The sequence below is a fragment of the Tachypleus tridentatus genome, chromosome 10, assembly GCF_004210375.1.
Source record: "Tachypleus tridentatus isolate NWPU-2018 chromosome 10, ASM421037v1, whole genome shotgun sequence".
In the NCBI taxonomy this organism is placed as follows: Eukaryota; Metazoa; Arthropoda; class Merostomata; order Xiphosura; family Limulidae; genus Tachypleus; species Tachypleus tridentatus.
In genome coordinates, this window is record NC_134834.1 from 17,195,702 (window position 1) to 17,215,349 (window position 19,648).

Genomic DNA, 19,648 nt, shown 5'->3' on the forward strand with positions numbered 1-19,648 from the left:
ATATACACGTGAACTGTCTGTAATAATTAGTATGATATACACGTGAACTGTCTGTAATAATTAGTATGATATACACGTGAACTGTCTGTAATAATTAGTATGATATACACGTGAACTGTCTGTAATAATTAGTATGATATACACGTGAACTGTCTGTAATAATTAGTATGATATACACGTGAACTGTCTGTAATAATTAGTATGATATACACGTGAACTGTCTGTAATAATTAGTATGATATACACGTGAACTGTCTGTAATAATTAGTATTATATACACGTGAACTGTCTGTAATAATTAGTATTATATACACGTGAACTGTCTGTAATAATTAGTATGATATACACGTGAACTGTCTGTAATAATTAGTATGATATACACGTGAACTGTCTGTAATAATTAGTATGATATACACGTGAACTGTCTGTAATAATTAGTATGATATACACGTGAACTGTCTGTAATAATTAGTATGATATACACGTGAACTGTCTGTAATAATTAGTATGATATACACGTGAACTGTCTGTAATAATTAGTATGATATACACGTGAACTGTCTGTAATAATTAGTATGATATACACGTGAACTGTCTGTAATAATTAGTATGATATACACGTGAACTGTCTGTAATAATTAGTATGATATACACGTGAACTGTCTGTAATAATTAGTATGATATACACGTGAACTGTCTGTAATAATTAGTATTATATACACGTGAACTGTCTGTAATAATTAGTATGATATACACGTGAACTGTCTGTAATAATTAGTATGATATACACGTGAACTGTCTGTAATAATTAGTATGATATACACGTGAACTGTCTGTAATAATTAGTATGATATACACGTGAACTGTCTGTAATAATTAGTATGATATACACGTGAACTGTCTGTAATAATTAGTATGATATACACGTGAACTGTCTGTAATAATTAGTATGATATACACGTGAACTGTCTGTAATAATTAGTATGATATACACGTGAACTGTCTGTAATAATTAGTATGATATACACGTGAACTGTCTGTAATAATTAGTATGATATACACGTGAACTGTCTGTAATAATTAGTATGATATACACGTGAACTGTCTGTAATAATTAGTATGATATACACGTGAACTGTCTGTAATAATTAGTATGATATACACGTGAACTGTCTGTAATAATTAGTATGATATACACGTGAACTGTCTGTAATAATTAGTATGATATACACGTGAACTGTCTGTAATAATTAGTAGTTATATACACGTGAACTGTCTGTACACGTGAACTGTCTGTAATTAGTATTATATACACGTGAACTGTCTGTAATAATTAGTATGATATACACGTGAACTGTCTGTAATAATTAGTATGATATACACGTGAACTGTCTGTAATAATTAGTATGATATACACGTGAACTGTCTGTAATAATTAGTATGATATACACGTGAACTGTCTGTAATAATTAGTATATATACACGTGAACTGTCTGTAATAATTAGTATGATATACACGTGAACTGTCTGTAATAATTAGTATGATATACACGTGAACTGTCTGTAATAATTAGTATTATATACACGTGAACTGTCTGTAATAATTAGTATGATATACACGTGAACTGTCTGTAATAATTAGTATGATATACACGTGAACTGTCTGTAATAATTAGTATGATATACACGTGAACTGTCTGTAATAATTAGTATGATATACACGTGAACTGTCTGTAATAATTAGTATGATATACACGTGAACTGTCTGTAATAATTAGTATGATATACACGTGAACTGTCTGTAATAATTAGTATGATATACACGTGAACTGTCTGTAATAATTAGTATGATATACACGTGAACTGTCTGTAATAATTAGTATGATATACACGTGAACTGTCTGTAATAATTAGTATGATATACACGTGAACTGTCTGTAATAATTAGTATGATATACACGTGAACTGTCTGTAATAATTAGTATGATATACACGTGAACTGTCTGTAATAATTAGTATGATATACACGTGAACTGTCTGTAATAATTAGTATGATATACACGTGAACTGTCTGTAATAATTAGTATGATATACACGTGAACTGTCTGTAATAATTAGTATGATATACACGTGAACTGTCTGTAATAATTAGTATATATACACGTGAACTGTCTGTAATAATTAGTATGATATACACGTGAACTGTCTGTAATAATTAGTATGATATACACGTGAACTGTCTGTAATAATTAGTATGATATACACGTGAACTGTCTGTAATAATTAGTATGATATACACGTGAACTGTCTGTAATAATTAGTATGATATACACGTGAACTGTCTGTAATAATTAGTATGATATACACGTGAACTGTCTGTAATAATTAGTATGATATACACGTGAACTGTCTGTAATAATTAGTATTATATACACGTGAACTGTCTGTAATAATTAGTATTATATACACGTGAACTGTCTGTAATAATTAGTATTATATACACGTGAACTGTCTGTAATAATTAGTATGATATACACGTGAACTGTCTGTAATAATTAGTATGATATACACGTGAACTGTCTGTAATAATTAGTATATATACACGTGAACTGTCTGTAATAATTGTATTATATACACGTGAACTGTCTGTAATAATTAGTATGATATACACGTGAACTGTCTGTAATAATTAGTATGATATACACGTGAACTGTCTGTAATAATTAGTATGATATACACGTGAACTGTCTGTAATAATTAGTATGATATACACGTGAACTGTCTGTAATAATTAGTATGATATACACGTGAACTGTCTGTAATAATTAGTATGATATACACGTGAACTGTCTGTAATAATTAGTATGATATACACGTGAACTGTCTGTAATAATTAGTATGATATACACGTGAACTGTCTGTAATAATTAGTATGATATACACGTGAACTGTCTGTAATAATTAGTATGATATACACGTGAACTGTCTGTAATAATTAGTATGATATACACGTGAACTGTCTGTAATAATTAGTATGATATACACGTGAACTGTCTGTAATAATTAGTATGATATACACGTGAACTGTCTGTAATAATTAGTATGATATACACGTGAACTGTCTGTAATAATTAGTATGATATACACGTGAACTGTCTGTAATAATTAGTATGATATACACGTGAACTGTCTGTAATAATTAGTATGATATACACGTGAACTGTCTGTAATAATTAGTATGATATACACGTGAACTGTCTGTAATAATTAGTATGATATACACGTGAACTGTCTGTAATAATTAGTATGATATACACGTGAACTGTCTGTAATAATTAGTATGATATACACGTGAACTGTCTGTAATAATTAGTATGATATACACGTGAACTGTCTGTAATAATTAGTATTATATACACGTGAACTGTCTGTAATAATTAGTATTATATACACGTGAACTGTCTGTAATAATTAGTATGATATACACGTGAACTGTCTGTAATAATTAGTATTATATACACGTGAACTGTCTGTAATAATTAGTATGATATACACGTGAACTGTCTGTAATAATTATGATATACACGTGAACTGTCTGTAATAATTAGTATGATATACACGTGAACTGTCTGTAATAATTAGTATGATATACACGTGAACTGTCTGTAATAATTAGTATGATATACACGTGAACTGTCTGTAATAATTAGTATGATATACACGTGAACTGTCTGTAATAATTAGTATGATATACACGTGAACTGTCTGTAATAATTAGTATTATATACACGTGAACTGTCTGTAATAATTAGTATTATATACACGTGAACTGTCTGTAATAATTAGTATGATATACACGTGAACTGTCTGTAATAATTAGTATGATATACACGTGAACTGTCTGTAATAATTAGTATGATATACACGTGAACTGTCTGTAATAATTAGTATGATATACACGTGAACTGTCTGTAATAATTAGTATGATATACACGTGAACTGTCTGTAATAATTAGTATGATATATGATATACACGTGAACTGTCTGTAATAATTAGTATGATATACACGTGAACTGTCTGTAATAATTAGTATGATATACACGTGAACTGTCTGTAATAATTAGTATGATATACACGTGAACTGTCTGTAATAATTAGTATGATATACACGTGAACTGTCTGTAATAATTAGTATGATATACACGTGAACTGTCTGTAATAATTAGTATGATATACACGTGAACTGTCTGTAATAATTAGTATGATATACACGTGAACTGTCTGTAATAATTAGTATGATATACACGTGAACTGTCTGTAATAATTAGTATGATATACACGTGAACTGTCTGTAATAATTAGTATGATATACACGTGAACTGTCTGTAATAATTAGTATGATATACACGTGAACTGTCTGTAATAATTAGTATGATATACACGTGAACTGTCTGTAATAATTAGTATGATATACACGTGAACTGTCTGTAATAATTAGTATGATATACACGTGAACTGTCTGTAATAATTAGTATGATATACACGTGAACTGTCTGTAATAATTAGTATGATATACACGTGAACTGTCTGTAATAATTAGTATGATATACACGTGAACTGTCTGTAATAATTAGTATGATATACACGTGAACTGTCTGTAATAATTAGTATGATATACACGTGAACTGTCTGTAATAATTAGTATGATATACACGTGAACTGTCTGTAATAATTAGTATGATATACACGTGAACTGTCTGTAATAATTAGTATGATATACACGTGAACTGTCTGTAATAATTAGTATGATATACACGTGAACTGTCTGTAATAATTAGTATGATATACACGTGAACTGTCTGTAATAATTAGTATGATATACACGTGAACTGTCTGTAATAATTAGTATGATATACACGTGAACTGTCTGTAATAATTAGTATGATATACACGTGAACTGTCTGTAATAATTAGTATGATATACACGTGAACTGTCTGTAATAATTAGTATGATATACACGTGAACTGTCTGTAATAATTAGTATGATATACACGTGAACTGTCTGTAATAATTAGTATGATATACACGTGAACTGTCTGTAATAATTAGTATGATATACACGTGAACTGTCTGTAATAATTAGTATGATATACACGTGAACTGTCTGTAATAATTAGTATTATATACACGTGAACTGTCTGTAATAATTAGTATGATATACACGTGAACTGTCTGTAATAATTAGTATATACACGTGAACTGTCTGTAATAATTAGTATTATATACACGTGAACTGTCTGTAATAATACACGTGAACTGTCTGTAATATTGTATATACACGTGAACTGTCTGTAATAATTAGTATGATATACACGTGAACTGTCTGTAATAATTAGTATGATATACACGTGAACTGTCTGTAATAATTAGTATGATATACACGTGAACTGTCTGTAATAATTAGTATGATATACACGTGAACTGTCTGTAATAATTAGTATGATATACACGTGAACTGTCTGTAATAATTAGTATGATATACACTGTGAACTGTCTGTAATAATTAGTATGATATACACGTGAACTGTCTGTAATAATTAGTATGATATACACGTGAACTGTCTGTAATAATTAGTATTATATACACGTGAACTGTCTGTAATAATTAGTATGATATATACACGTGAACTGTCTGTAATAATTAGTATGATATACACGTGAACTGTCTGTAATAATTAGTATGATATACACGTGAACTGTCTGTAATAATTAGTATGATATACACGTGAACTGTCTGTAATAATTAGTATGATATACGTGAACTGTCTGTAATAATTAGTATGATATACACGTGAACTGTCTGTAATAATTAGTATGATATACACGTGAACTGTCTGTAATATTAGTATATACACGTGAACTGTCTGTAATAATTAGTATATATACACGTGAACTGTCTGTAATAATTAGTATATATATACACGTGAACTGTCTGTAATAATTAGTATGATATACACGTGAACTGTCTGTAATAATTAGTATGATATACACGTGAACTGTCTGTAACGTGAACTGTCTGTAATAATTAGTATGTCTGTAATAATTAGTATGATATACACGTGAACTGTCTGTAATAATTAGTATGATATACACGTGAACTGTCTGTAATAATTGTCTGTATTGTATTATATACACGTGAACTGTCTGTAATAATTAGTATTATATACACGTGAACTGTCTGTAATAATTAGTATTATATAGACGTGAACTGTCTGTAATAATTAGTATTATATACACGTGAACTGTCTGTAATAATTAGTATTATATACACGTGAACTGTCTGTAATAATTAGTATGATATACACGTGAACTGTCTGTAATAATTAGTATGATATACACGTGAACTGTCTGTAATAATTAGTATGATATACACGTGAACTGTCTGTATATAATTAGTATGATATACACGTGAACTGTCTGTAATAATTAGTATGATATACACGTGAACTGTCTGTAATAATTAGTATGATATACACGTGAACTGTCTGTAATAATTAGTATTATATACACGTGAACTGTCTGTAATAATTAGTATGATATACACGTGAACTGTCTGTAATAATTAGTATGATATACACGTGAACTGTCTGTAATAATTGGTATGATATACACGTGAACTGTCTGTAATAATTAGTATGATATACACGTGAACTGTCTGTAATAATTAGTATGATATACACGTGAACTGTCTGTAATAATTAGTATGATATACACGTGAACTGTCTGTAATAATTAGTATGATATACACGTGAACTGTCTGTAATAATTAGTATTATATACACGTGAACTGTCTGTAATAATTAGTATTATATACACGTGAACTGTCTGTAATAATTAGTATGATATACACGTGAACTGTCTGTAATAATTAGTATGATATACACGTGAACTGTCTGTAATAATTAGTATGATATACACGTGAACTGTCTGTAATAATTAGTATGATATACACGTGAACTGTCTGTAATAATTAGTATGATATACACGTGAACTGTCTGTAATAATTAGTATGATATACACGTGAACTGTCTGTAATAATTAGTATGATATACACGTGAACTGTCTGTAATAATTAGTAGTATGATATACACGTGAACTGTCTGTAATAATTGAACTGTCTGTAATAATTAGTATGATATACACGTGAACTGTCTGTAATATATACACGTGAACTGTCTGTAATAATTAGTATGATATATGAACTGTCTGTAATAATTAGTATGATATACACGTGAACTGTCTGTAATAATTAGTATTATATACACGTGAACTGTCTGTAATAATTAGTATGATATACACGTGAACTGTCTGTAATAATTAGTATGATATACACGTGAACTGTCTGTAATAATTAGTATGATATACACGTGAACTGTCTGTAATAATTAGTATGATATACACGTGAACTGTCTGTAATAATTAGTATGATATACACGTGAACTGTCTGTAATAATTAAGTATGATATACACGTGAACTGTCTGTAATAATTAGTATGATATACACGTGAACTGTCTGTAATAATTAGTATGATATACACGTGAACTGTCTGTAATAATTAGTATGATATACACGTGAACTGTCTGTAATAATTAGTATGATATACACGTGAACTGTCTGTAATAATTAGTATGATATACACGTGAACTGTCTGTAATAATTAGTATTATATACACGTGAACTGTCTGTAATAATTAGTATGATATACACGTGAACTGTCTGTAATAATTAGTATGATATACACGTGAACTGTCTGTAATAATTAGTATGATATACACGTGAACTGTCTGTAATAATTAGTATGATATACACGTGAACTGTCTGTAATAATTAGTATGATATACACGTGAACTGTCTGTAATAATTAGTATGATATACACGTGAACTGTCTGTAATAATTAGTATGATATACACGTGAACTGTCTGTAATAATTAGTATGATATACACGTGAACTGTCTGTAATAATTAGTATGATATACACGTGAACTGTCTGTAATAATTAGTATGATATACACGTGAACTGTCTGTAATAATTAGTATTATATACACGTGAACTGTCTGTAATAATTAGTATGATATACACGTGAACTGTCTGTAATAATTAGTATGATATACACGTGAACTGTCTGTAATAATTAGTATGATATACACGTGAACTGTCTGTAATAATTAGTATGATATACACGTGAACTGTCTGTAATAATTAGTATGATATACACGTGAACTGTCTGTAATAATTAGTATTATATACACGTGAACTGTCTGTAATAATTAGTATTATATACACGTGAACTGTCTGTAATAATTAGTATGATATACACGTGAACTGTCTGTAATAATTAGTATGATATACACGTGAACTGTCTGTAATAATTAGTATGATATACACGTGAACTGTCTGTAATAATTAGTATGATATACACGTGAACTGTCTGTAATAATTAGTATGATATACACGTGAACTGTCTGTAATAATTAGTATGATATACACGTGAACTGTCTGTAATAATTAGTATGATATACACGTGAACTGTCTGTAATAATTAGTATGATATACACGTGAACTGTCTGTAATAATTAGTATGATATACACGTGAACTGTCTGTAATAATTAGTATGATATACACGTGAACTGTCTGTAATAATTAGTATGATATACACGTGAACTGTCTGTAATAATTAGTATTATATACACGTGAACTGTCTGTAATAATTAGTATGATATACACGTGAACTGTCTGTAATAATTAGTATGATATACACGTGAACTGTCTGTAATAATTAGTATGATATATACACGTGAACTGTCTGTAATAATTAGTATGATATACACGTGAACTGTCTGTAATAATTAGTATGATATACACGTGAACTGTCTGTAATAATTAGTATGATATACACGTGAACTGTCTGTAATAATTAGTATGATATACACGTGAACTGTCTGTAATAATTAGTATGATATACACGTGAACTGTCTGTAATAATTAGTATGATATACACGTGAACTGTCTGTAATAATTAGTATGATATACACGTGAACTGTCTGTAATAATTAGTATGATATACACGTGAACTGTCTGTAATAATAGTATGTATTATATACACGTGAACTGTCTGTAATAATTAGTATATATACACGTGAACTGTCTGTAATAATAGTAATACACGTGAACTGTCTGTAATAATTAGTATTATATACACGTGAACTGTCTGTAATAATTAGTATTATATACACGTGAACTGTCTGTAATAATTAGTATTATATACACGTGAACTGTCTGTAATAATTAGTATTATATACACGTGAACTGTCTGTAATAATTAGTATGATATACACGTGAACTGTCTGTAATAATTAGTATGATATACACGTGAACTGTCTGTAATAATTAGTATGATATACACGTGAACTGTCTGTAATAATTAGTATGATATACACGTGAACTGTCTGTAATAATTAGTATGATATACACGTGAACTGTCTGTAATAATTAGTATGATATACACGTGAACTGTCTGTAATAATTAGTATGATATACACGTGAACTGTCTGTAATAATTAGTATGATATACACGTGAACTGTCTGTAATAATTAGTATGATATACACGTGAACTGTCTGTAATAATTAGTATGATATACACGTGAACTGTCTGTAATAATTAGTATGATATACACGTGAACTGTCTGTAATAATTAGTATGATATACACGTGAACTGTCTGTAATAATTAGTATGATATACACGTGAACTGTCTGTAATAATTAGTATGATATACACGTGAACTGTCTGTAATAATTAGTATGATATACACGTGAACTGTCTGTAATAATTAGTATGATATACACGTGAACTGTCTGTAATAATTAGTATGATATACACGTGAACTGTCTGTAATAATTAGTATGATATACACGTCTGTAATAATTAGTATGATATACACGTGAACTGTCTGTAATAATTAGTATGATATACACGTGAACTGTCTGTAATAATTAGTATGATATACACGTGAACTGTCTGTAATAATTAGTATGATATACACGTGAACTGTCTGTAATAATTAGTATGATATACACGTGAACTGTCTGTAATAATTAGTATGATATACACGTGAACTGTCTGTAATAATTAGTATGATATACACGTGAACTGTCTGTAATAATTAGTATGATATACACGTGAACTGTCTGTAATAATTAGTATGATATACACGTGAACTGTCTGTAATAATTAGTATGATATACACGTGAACTGTCTGTAATAATTAGTATGATATACACGTGAACTGTCTGTAATAATTAGTATGATATACACGTGAACTGTCTGTAATAATTAGTATGATATACACGTGAACTGTCTGTAATAATTAGTATGATATACACGTGAACTGTCTGTAATAATTAGTATGATATACACGTGAACTGTCTGTAATAATTAGTATGATATACACGTGAACTGTCTGTAATAATTAGTATGATATACACGTGAACTGTCTGTAATAATTAGTATGATATACACGTGAACTGTCTGTAATAATTAGTATGATATACACGTGAACTGTCTGTAATAATTAGTATGATATACACGTGAACTGTCTGTAATAATTAGTATGATATACACGTGAACTGTCTGTAATAATTAGTATGATATACACGTGAACTGTCTGTAATAATTAGTATGATATACACGTGAACTGTCTGTAATAATTAGTATGATATACACGTGAACTGTCTGTAATAATTAGTATGATATACACGTGAACTGTCTGTAATAATTAGTATGATATACACGTGAACTGTCTGTAATAATTAGTATGATATACACGTGAACTGTCTGTAATAATTAGTATTATATACACGTGAACTGTCTGTAATAATTAGTATGATATACACGTGAACTGTCTGTAATAATTAGTATGATATACACGTGAACTGTCTGTAATAATTAGTATGATATACACGTGAACTGTCTGTAATAATTAGTATGATATACACGTGAACTGTCTGTAATAATTAGTATGATATACACGTGAACTGTCTGTAATAATTAGTATGATATACACGTGAACTGTCTGTAATAATTAGTATGATATACACGTGAACTGTCTGTAATAATTAGTATGATATACACGTGAACTGTCTGTAATAATTAGTATTATATACACGTGAACTGTCTGTAATAATTAGTATGATATACACGTGAACTGTCTGTAATAATTAGTATGATATACACGTGAACTGTCTGTAATAATTAGTATGATATACACGTGAACTGTCTGTAATAATTAGTATGATATACACGTGAACTGTCTGTAATAATTAGTATGATATACACGTGAACTGTCTGTAATAATTAGTATGATATACACGTGAACTGTCTGTAATAATTAGTATGATATACACGTGAACTGTCTGTAATAATTAGTATGATATACACGTGAACTGTCTGTAATAATTAGTATGATATACACGTGAACTGTCTGTAATAATTAGTATGATATACACGTGAACTGTCTGTAATAATTAGTATGATATACACGTGAACTGTCTGTAATAATTAGTATGATATACACGTGAACTGTCTGTAATAATTAGTATGATATACACGTGAACTGTCTGTAATAATTAGTATGATATACACGTGAACTGTCTGTAATAATTAGTATGATATACACGTGAACTGTCTGTAATAATTAGTATGATATACACGTGAACTGTCTGTAATAATTAGTATGATATACACGTGAACTGTCTGTAATAATTAGTATGATATACACGTGAACTGTCTGTAATAATTAGTATTATATACACGTGAACTGTCTGTAATAATTAGTATGATATACACGTGAACTGTCTGTAATAATTAGTATGATATACACGTGAACTGTCTGTAATAATTAGTATGATATACACGTGAACTGTCTGTAATAATTAGTATGATATACACGTGAACTGTCTGTAATAATTAGTATGATATACACGTGAACTGTCTGTAATAATTAGTATGATATACACGTGAACTGTCTGTAATAATTAGTATGATATACACGTGAACTGTCTGTAATAATTAGTATGATATACACGTGAACTGTCTGTAATAATTAGTATGATATACACGTGAACTGTCTGTAATAATTAGTATGATATACACGTGAACTGTCTGTAATAATTAGTATGATATACACGTGAACTGTCTGTAATAATTAGTATGATATACACGTGAACTGTCTGTAATAATTAGTATGATATACACGTGAACTGTCTGTAATAATTAGTATGATATACACGTGAACTGTCTGTAATAATTAGTATGATATACACGTGAACTGTCTGTAATAATTAGTATTATATACACGTGAACTGTCTGTAATAATTAGTATTATATACACGTGAACTGTCTGTAATAATTAGTATGATATACACGTGAACTGTCTGTAATAATTAGTATGATATACACGTGAACTGTCTGTAATAATTAGTATGATATACACGTGAACTGTCTGTAATAATTAGTATTATATACACGTGAACTGTCTGTAATAATTAGTATGATATACGTGAACTGTCGTATGATATGAACTGTCTGTAATAATTAGTATGATATACACGTGAACTGTCTGTAATAATTAGTATGATATACACGTGAACTGTCTGTAATAATTAGTATGATATACACGTGAACTGTCTGTAATAATTAGTATGATATACACGTGAACTGTCTGTAATAATTAGTATGATATACACGTGAACTGTCTGTAATAATTAGTATGATATACACGTGAACTGTCTGTAATAATTAGTATGATATACACGTGAACTGTCTGTAATAATTAGTATGATATACACGTGAACTGTCTGTAATAATTAGTATGATATACACGTGAACTGTCTGTAATAATTAGTATGATATACACGTGAACTGTCTGTAATAATTAGTATGATATACACGTGAACTGTCTGTAATAATTAGTATGATATACACGTGAACTGTCTGTAATAATTAGTATGATATACACGTGAACTGAACTGTCTGTAATAATTAGTATGATATACACGTGAACTGTCTGTAATAATTAGTATTATATACACGTGAACTGTCTGTAATAATTAGTATGATATACACGTGAACTGTCTGTAATAATTAGTATGATATACACGTGAACTGTCTGTAATAATTAGTATGATATACACGTGAACTGTCTGTAATTAGTATAATTACTGTCTGTATGTATATACACGTGAACTGTCTGTAATAATTAGTATGATATACACGTGAACTGTCTGTAATAATTAGTATGATATACACGTGAACTGTCTGTAATAATTAGTATGATATACACGTGAACTGTCTGTAATAATTAGTATGATATACACGTGAACTGTCTGTAATAATTAGTATGATATACACGTGAACTGTCTGTAATAATTAGTATGATATACACGTGAACTGTCTGTAATAATTAGTATGATATACACGTGAACTGTCTGTAATAATTAGTATGATATACACGTGAACTGTCTGTAATAATTAGTATTATATACACGTGAACTGTCTGTAATAATTAGTATGATATACACGTGAACTGTCTGTAATAATTAGTATGATATACACGTGAACTGTCTGTAATAATTAGTATGATATACACGTGAACTGTCTGTAATAATTAGTATGATATACACGTGAACTGTCTGTAATAATTAGTATGATATACACGTGAACTGTCTGTAATAATTAGTATGATATACACGTGAACTGTCTGTAATAATTAGTATGATATACACGTGAACTGTCTGTAATAATTAGTATGATATACACGTGAACTGTCTGTAATAATTAGTATGATATACACGTGAACTGTCTGTAATAATTAGTATGATATACACGTGAACTGTCTGTAATATGATATTACTGTATGTATGATATACACGTGAACTGTCTGTAATAATTAGTATGATATACACGTGAACTGTCTGTAATAATTAGTATGATATACACGTGAACTGTCTGTAATAATTAGTATGATATACACGTGAACTGTCTGTAATAATTAGTATGATATACACGTGAACTGTCTGTAAGTACACGTGAACTGTCTGTAATAATAGTATATATACGTGAACTGTCTGTAATAATTAGTATGATATACACGTGAACTGTCTGTAATAATTAGTATGATATACACGTGAACTGTCTGTAATAATTAGTATGATATACACGTGAACTGTCTGTAATAATTAGTATGATATACACGTGAACTGTCTGTAATAATTAGTATGATATACACGTGAACTGTCTGTAATAATTAGTATGATATACACGTGAACTGTCTGTACATGAATTCTGTATGTATATACACGTGAACTGTCTGTAATAATTAGTATGATATACACGTGAACTGTCTGTAATAATTAGTATGATATACACGTGAACTGTCTGTAATAATTAGTATGATATACACGTGAACTGTCTGTAATAATTAGTATGATATACACGTGAACTGTCTGTAATAATTAGTATGATATACACGTGAACTGTCTGTAATAATTAGTATGATATACACGTGAACTGTCTGTAATAATTAGTATGATATACACGTGAACTGTCTGTAATAATTAGTATGATATACACGTGAACTGTCTGTAATAATTAGTATTATATACACGTGAACTGTCTGTAATAATTAGTATGATATACACGTGAACTGTCTGTAATAATTAGTATGATATACACGTGAACTGTCTGTAATAATTAGTATGATATACACGTGAACTGTCTGTAATAATTAGTATTATATACACGTGAACTGTCTGTAATAATTAGTATGATATACACGTGAACTGTCTGTAATAATTAGTATGATATACACGTGAACTGTCTGTAATAATTAGTATGATATACACGTGAACTGTCTGTAATAATTAGTATGATATACACGTGAACTGTCTGTAATAATTAGTATGATATACACGTGAACTGTCTGTAATAATTAGTATGATATACACGTGAACTGTCTGTAATAATTAGTATGATATACACGTGAACTGTCTGTAATAATTAGTATGATATACACGTGAACTGTCTGTAATAATTAGTATGATATACACGTGAACTGTCTGTAATAATTAGTATGATATACACGTGAACTGTCTGTAATAATTAGTATGATATACACGTGAACTGTCTGTAATAATTAGTATGATATACACGTGAACTGTCTGTAATAATTGGTATGATATACACGTGAACTGTCTGTAATAAGTAATATACACGTGAACTGTCTGTAATGTATGATATACACGTGAATATAGTACGTGAACTGTCTGTAATAATTAGTATGATATACACGTGAACTGTCTGTAATAATTAGTATGATATACACGTGAACTGTCTGTAATAATTAGTATGATATACACGTGAACTGTCTGTAATAATTAGTATGATATACACGTGAACTGTCTGTAATAATTAGTATGATATACACGTGAACTGTCTGTAATAATTAGTATGATATACACGTGAACTGTCTGTAATAATTAGTATGATATACACGTGAACTGTCTGTAATAATTAGTATGATATACACGTGAACTGTCTGTAATAATTAGTATGATATACACGTGAACTGTCTGTAATAATTAGTATGATATACACGTGAACTGTCTGTAATAATTAGTATGATATACACGTGAACTGTCTGTAATAATTAGTATGATATACACGTGAACTGTCTGTAATAATTAGTATGATATACACGTGAACTGTCTGTAATAATTAGTATGATATACACGTGAACTGTCTGTAATAATTAGTATGATATACACGTGAACTGTCTGTAATAATTAGTATGATATACACGTGAACTGTCTGTAATAATTAGTATGATATACACGTGAACTGTCTGTAATAATTAGTATGATATACACGTGAACTGTCTGTAATAATTAGTATGATATACACGTGAACTGTCTGTAATAATTAGTATGATATACACGTGAACTGTCTGTAATAATTAGTATGATATACACGTGAACTGTCTGTAATAATTAGTATGATATACACGTGAACTGTCTGTAATAATTAGTATGATATACACGTGAACTGTCTGTAATAATTAGTATGATATACACGTGAACTGTCTGTAATAATTAGTATGATATACACGTGAACTGTCTGTAATAATTAGTATGATATACACGTGAACTGTCTGTAATAATTAGTATGATATACACGTGAACTGTCTGTAATAATTAGTATGATATACACGTGAACTGTCTGTAATAATTAGTATGATATACACGTGAACTGTCTGTAATAATTAGTATGATATACACGTGAACTGTCTGTAATAATTAGTATGATATACACGTGAACTGTCTGTAATAATTAGTATGATATACACGTGAACTGTCTGTAATAATTAGTATGATATACACGTGAACTGTCTGTAATAATTAGTATGATATACACGTGAACTGTCTGTAATAATTAGTATGATATACACGTGAACTGTCTGTAATAATTAGTATGATATACACGTGAACTGTCTGTAATAATTAGTATGATATACACGTGAACTGTCTGTAATAATTAGTATGATATACACGTGAACTGTCTGTAATAATTAGTATGATATACACGTGAACTGTCTGTAATAATTAGTATGATATACACGTGAACTGTCTGTAATAATTAGTATGATATACACGTGAACTGTCTGTAATAATTAGTATGATATACACGTGAACTGTCTGTAATAATTAGTATTATATACACGTGAACTGTCTGTAATAATTAGTATGATATACACGTGAACTGTCTGTAATAATTAGTATGATATACACGTGAACTGTCTGTAATAATTAGTATGATATACGTGAACGTGAACTGTCTGTAATAATTAGTATATATACACGTGAACTGTCTGTAATAATTAGTATGATATACACGTGAACTGTCTGTAATAATTAGTATGATATACACGTGAACTGTCTGTAATAATTAGTATGATATACACGTGAACTGTCTGTAATAATTAGTATGATATACACGTGAACTGTCTGTAATAATTAGTATGATATACACGTGAACTGTCTGTAATAATTAGTATGATATACACGTGAACTGTCTGTAATAATTAGTATGATATACACGTGAACTGTCTGTAATAATTATATATGAATATACACGTGAACTGTCTGTAATAATATAGTATGATATACACGTGAACTGTCTGTAATAATTAGTATGATATACACGTGAACTGTCTGTAATAATTAGTATGATATACACGTGAACTGAACTCTGTAATAATTAGTATATATACACGTGAACTGTCTGTAATAATTAGTATGATATACACGTGAACTGTCTGTAATAATTAGTATGATATACACGTGAACTGTCTGTAATAATTAGTATGATATACACGTGAACTGTCTGTAATAATTAGTATGATATACACGTGAACTGTCTGTAATAATTAGTATGATATACACGTGAACTGTCTGTAATAATTAGTATGATATACACGTGAACTGTCTGTAATAATTAGTATGATATACACGTGAACTGTCTGTAATAATTAGTATGATATACACGTGAACTGTCTGTAATAATTAGTATGATATACACGTGAACTGTCTGTAATAATTAGTATGATATACACGTGAACTGTCTGTAATAATTAGTATGATATACACGTGAACTGTCTGTAATAATTAGTATGATATACACGTGAACTGTCTGTAATAATTAGTATGATATACACGTGAACTGTCTGTAATAATTAGTATTATATACACGTGAAGTAATTAGTATGATATACACGTGAACTGTCTGTAATAATTAGTATGATATACACGTGAACTGTCTGTAATAATTAGTATGATATACACGTGAACTGTCTGTAATAATTAGTATGATATACACGTGAACTGTCTGTAATAATTAGTATGATATACACGTGAACTGTCTGTAATAATTAGTATGATATACACGTGAACTGTCTGTAATAATTAGTATGATATACACGTGAACTGTCTGTAATAATTAGTATGATATACACTGTGAACTGTCTGTAATAATTAGTATGATATACACGTGAACTGTCTGTAGTATATATTAGTATGATATACACGTGAACTGTCTGTAATAATTAGTTGTAATAATTAGTAATATGGTATGTAATTAGTATGATATACACGTGAACTGTCTGTAATAATTAGTATTATATACACGTGAACTGTCTGTAATAATTAGTATATATACACGTGAACTGTCTGTAATAATTAGTATGATATACACGTGAACTGTCTGTAATAATTAGTATGATATACACGTGAACTGTCTGTAATAATTAGTATGATATACACGTGAACTGTCTGTAATAATTAGTATATATACACGTGAACTGTCTGTAATAATTAGTATGATATACACGTGAACTGTCTGTAATAATTAGTATGATATACACGTGAACTGTCTGTAATAATTAGTATGATATACACGTGAACTGTCTGTAATAATTAGTATGATATACACGTGAACTGTCTGTAATAATTAGTATGATATACACGTGAACTGTCTGTAATAATTAGTATGATATACACGTGAACTGTCTGTAATAATTAGTATGATATACACGTGAACTGTCTGTAATAATTAGTATGATATACACGTGAACTGTCTGTAATAATTAGTATGATATACACGTGAACTGTCTGTAATAATTAGTATGATATACACGTGAACTGTCTGTAATAATTAGTATGATATACACGTGAACTGTCTGTAATAATTAGTATGATATACACGTGAACTGTCTGTAATAATTAGTATGATATACACGTGAACTGTCTGTAATAATTAGTATGATATACACGTGAACTGTCTGTAATAATTGGTATGATATACACGTGAATTAGTATGATATACACGTGAACTGTCTGTAATAATTAGTATGATATACACGTGAACTGTCTGTAATAATTAGTATGATATACACGTGAACTGTCTGTAATGAACTGTCTGTAATAAGTATGATATACACGTGAACTGTCTGTAATAATTAGTATGATATACACGTGAACTGTCTGTAATAATTAGTATGATATACACGTGAACTGTCTGTAATAATTAGTATGATATACACGTGAACTGTCTGTAATAATTAGTATGATATACACGTGAACTGTCTGTAATAATTAGTATGATATACACGTGAACTGTCTGTAATAATTAGTATGATATACACGTGAACTGTCTGTAATAATTAGTATGATATACACGTGAACTGTCTGTAATAATTAGTATGATATACACGTGAACTGTCTGTAATAATTAGTATGATATACACGTGAACTGTCTGTAATAATTAGTATGATATACACGTGAACTGTCTGTAATAATTAGTATGATATACACGTGAACTGTCTGTAATAATTAGTATGATATACACGTGAACTGTCTGTAATAATTAGTATTATATACACGTGAACTGTCTGTAATAATTAGTAATTAGTATGTAATAATATACACGTGAACTGTCTGTAATAATTAGTATGATATACACGTGAACTGTCTG